Here is a 5,053-nt window from a genome sequence, read left to right on the forward strand (position 1 = left end):
CTCAATACAAGGCTTAGGCTAGCAAGGCTATTTGAAACAAACACAAGTATGAACCGGTACAGCAAAACTCACATAAAAGACATATTGCAAGCATTATAAGACTCTACACCGTCTTCCTTGTTGTTCAAACACCTTTACCAGAAAATATCTAGACTCTAGAGAGACCAATCATGCAAACCAAATTTTAACCAGCTCTATGTATTTCTTCACTAATAGGTGCAAAGTATATGATGCAAGAGCTTAATCATGAGCACAACAATTGCCAAGTATCAAGTTACTCAAGACATCATACCAATTACTACATGTAGCATTTCCCGTTTCCAACCATATAACAATTAACGAAGCAGTTTCAACCTTCGCCATGAACATTAAAAGCTAAGAACACATGTGTTCATATGAACCAGCGGAGCGTGTCTCTCTCCCACACAAGAATTTATTCAAACAAAAACAAAAACAAACAGACGCTCCAAGTAAAGTACATAAGATGTGACCGAATAAAAATATAGTTTCAAGAGAAGGAACCTGATAATTTGTCGATGAAGAAGGGGATGCCTTGGGCATCCCCAAGCTTAGATGCTTGAGTCTTCTTGAAATATGCAGGGGTGAACCACCGGGGCATCCCCAAGCTTAGAGCTTTCACTCTTCTTGATCATATTGTATCATCCTCCTCTCTTGACCCTTGAAAACTTCCTCCACACCAAACTCGAAACAAACTCATTAGAGGGTTAGTGCATAATCAAAAATTCACATGTTCAGAGGTGACACAATCATTCTTAACACTTCTGGACATTGCTCAAAGCTTCTGAAAGTTAATGGAACAAAGAAATCCATTCAACACAGCAAAAGAGGCAATGCGAAATAAAAGGCAGAATCTGTCAAAACAGAACAGTCCGTAAAGACGAATTTCTAAGAGGCACCAGACTTGCTCAAATGAAAATGCTCAAATTGAATGAAAGTTTCGTACATATCTGAGGATCACTCACGTAAATTGGCAGAATTTTCTGAGTTACCTACAGAGAATTAGGCCCAGATTCGTGACAGCAAGAAATCTGTTTCTGCGCAGTAATCCAAATCTAGTATGAACCTTACTATCAAAGACTTTACTTGGCACAACAATGAAATAAAATAAGATAAGGAGAGGTTGCTACAGTAGTAACAACTTCCAAAACACAAATATAAAACAAAATTACTGTAGTAAAATAAACACATGGGTTATCTCCCAAGAAGTTTTTTCTTTATAGCCATTAAGATGGGCTCAGCAGTTTTAATGATGCACTCATAAAGATGAGAGTTGAAGCAAAAGAGAGCATCAAGAAGAAAATTCAAAACACATTTAAGTCTAACATGCTTCCTATGAAAAGAAATCTTGTACACAAATGAATTCATGAAGAACAAAGTGACAAGCATAAGAGGATAAAACACGAGTAACTTCAAGATTCTCAACATAAAGAGGGGAAACTTAATATTATTAAGATGCATATAACCATGTTTCCCTCTCTCATAATAACTTTCAGTAGCATCATTGATGAAATCTACAATATACCCATCACTTAAAACATTCTTATCATGGTTCATATGCATAGACGTATCATTAATTTTGGCATAAGAAGAGTTCTTCTCATTAATAGTAATTGGAGCAAGATTATTATCAAGAATTTGAACATGGTAAACAAGTTGCATATTAAGGGAATTGTTTTTGGTAATCCAGTCATGACTATGACAAGTTTCATAAGGACAGTTATAACCTATATCATAGCATTCTTTATAATAATCATCAAAGGTCGGAGGCACAGTGTCATCATAAGAAATAGAATAGTTATCTTTCACAGTCGGTTTATCTGTGACCATACCATCATTGTTATTAGAAGGAGATGTATCAAACACATAATGATCAGTAGCAAAAGGATTTTCAAACACCTCTTCCCCAAGTTTAGAGCTTTCTATATCATTATGGGAGGAAGCATGGATAGCAATGATACTATGGCAATTATTATCATCATCATTTTCAGAATTAGTTTCCCAGAGATTTGCAATATCAAAAGTAGTGTGCTCATTCAAATCATGATCACTAATGTATGTAAAGGGCATAGGAAGATCATTGTATTCAGATTCATTATCATAATAATCATTAGGAGCAACATACTTACGGTTACCTAGCGTTATCTCATTCACGCGGGGATATGCCGTTACCTCTTTCTCTTTATTCTCCTTCTTCTTCTTCGTTCCCTTCTTCTTCTTCTTCTCTTCCTTCTCCTCGTTCCCTTCTTTAGGAGGAAGAGGCTTGAAGGGTGGCTTGTCCGCATAACCTGATTTACTTTCAGAAACAATAGAAGAAACTTGGGAGGATTCCTCCTTTTCATTAATTAGTTCAAAACACACAGCGGTCCTATCTTATTTTGGCAAGGTGTCATCTTCTAAAATATTTTGTATGTAAGTATTTGTATGGCTATTATCAATGCAATAAGAAAAACACCCATGCAGGACGTCATCAATATCAAGATCACTCATATGTAACAAAGAGATTTTTCTTGAGAGCTCTTCACACCACAAAAATAAAGTAAGTTCATCATGCTGATTAGGAGTAATTTCATCATCACAATACCAATTTGTAGCACTCATGGGGTTCAAATTATCATTGGAGTAGCATTGAAAATTAAAATGACCCACTCCATGGCAAAGTTCACAAATAAAAGGATAGAGGGCACACACTTTTTTACCAAGATCATCTAGAGCCCTAAACCACTTTCTAGTTTTTTCATTAATATGATGGATACAATATTCATTTTTGATTTGATTAATTCCACAAGGTCTATGCATTCCACAAAAATTAACATGCTTATAGGAAATAGCATTCTTAGGAGTTTGAGCATGCTTATCGCAATCATTAACAACAATTTCATTCTTCATGCAAGCCTCTTTAAAAGGTTCATGGTACTTATCAAAATTCTTCTTAGGCAATTCAAAATGAGAAGCAAAGGCTTTATAAAGATTTGCAGCACATTGAGAGTCAAGACCATAAGTAGCACTCATATCTCGAAATTTATCAGTATCCATAAAAGCTTCAATGCATTCATAATCATAATTTATACCTGACTCTTCACCTTTGTTGTTCTCCCATCCTTCAGCGTTCTCCTCAATCCGATCAAGAAGATCCCACCTAGCTTCAACCTCCTTGCTTGTGAAAGATCCCTCCGAACATGCATCCAGATAGTCCTTGTGTTGTCCTGAAAGCCTCGCATAAAAATTGTTAACAATAACATTACGGGGGAGCTCATGAATGGGACATTTGAGCATTAGCGACTTCAATCTCCCCCACGCTTGAGAAATACTCTCTCCATCACGAGGATAAAAGTTATAAATATAATTCCTATCAATATGCACTTCATGAGGAGGATAAAATTTAGAATAAAAGAGTGATACAATTTCCTCCCAACCAAGAGAATGACTATTCTCCAACAATTTATACCAATGCGCCGCTTTACCAGACAGCGAAACAGAGAATAGCTTCTTCCTCACTTCATCCATAGAGATACCTGCACACTTGAATAACCCGCATAATTCATGCAAAAACAGTAAATGATCTCCAGGATGGACAGTTCCATCCCCTTCATAGCGGTTATCCATAACACGTTCAATAATTTTCATGGGTATCTTGAAAGAAGTACTTGCAGTAGGTGGATTTAAAATATCACAAGCATCATTAGAGTTATTGCATATGGGAGATAAAGTATTATCAGAGTAAATTTTCTCCCCTAAAGATGGGAAGCTAAAAAGATCACAAAAACTAGCTTCCCCAAGCTTAGACTTCTCCATAGCATTAGCAGTGATTGCGTTCATACTAATAATATTGCTACTAGCATGCAAATAAGGCTCCATAGGTTCTTTAATTTTCGCATCACACAATTCATGTCTTAACTTAGGAAATAAATTAAAAAGCTCATAGTTGTTTTCCATTATGCCTTACTAGTGTAAAACAAGAAACAAAAAGATGCAATTGCAGGATCTAAAGGAAATAGCTTCGAGTACTTACAACGGTGCCGGAAAATAGCTTAGTAGCCGAGATCCAGAGTGTGAGTACCTTTTACATTTCCTCCCCGGCAACGGCGCCAGAAAAGTGCTTGATGTCTACGGGTGCTTCTATTCTTGTAGACAGTGTTGGGCCTCCAAGAGCAGAGGTTTGTAGAACAGCAGCAAGTTTCCCTTAAGTGGATCACCCAAGGTTTATCGAACTCAGGGAGGAAGAGGTCAAAGATATCCCTCTCAAGCAACCCTGCAATCACGATACAAGAAGTCTCTTGTGTCCCCAACACACCAAATACACTTGTCAGATGTATAGGTGCACTAGTTCGGCAAAGAGATAGTGAGATGCAAGTAATATGGATGAGTATGAGTGGTAATAGCAATCTGAATAAAATATGGTAGCGAGTAAACATGCAACAAAACAGTAAACAAACGGAGATTCGATGCTTGGAAGCAAGGCCTAGGGATCCTGCTTTCACTAGTGGACACTCTCAACAATGATCACATAATAGGACTACTCTACACCCTCTTGTTGGATGATGAACACCACTAATTGTGTAGGATTACGCGAACCCTCAATGCCGGAGTTAACAAGCTCCACAATATTCAATATTCATATTTAAATAACCTTAGAGTGCAAGATAGATCAACACAATTACACCGAGAACTAACATAGCATGCACACTGTCACCATCACACTATGAAGGAGGCATAGATCACATCAATACTATCATAGCAATAGTTAACTTCATAATCTACAAGAGATTACAATCATAACCTACGCCAAGTACTACACGATGCACACACTATCACCATTACACCGTGCAGGAGGAATAGAGTACTTTAATAACATCACTAGAGTAGCACATAGATGATATTCAACTAGATCACATAAAGAGAGAGATGAACCACATAGCTACAGCGGAGCCCTCAGCCCCGGGGGTGAATTACTCCCTCCTCATCATGGAGACAGCGATGGCGGTGAAGATGGCGGTGGAGACGGCGGTGGAGATGACTCCGGGGGCAATTCCCC

This window comes from Lolium perenne, chromosome 4 (assembly GCF_019359855.2).
Source record: "Lolium perenne isolate Kyuss_39 chromosome 4, Kyuss_2.0, whole genome shotgun sequence".
In the NCBI taxonomy this organism is placed as follows: Eukaryota; Viridiplantae; Streptophyta; class Magnoliopsida; order Poales; family Poaceae; genus Lolium; species Lolium perenne.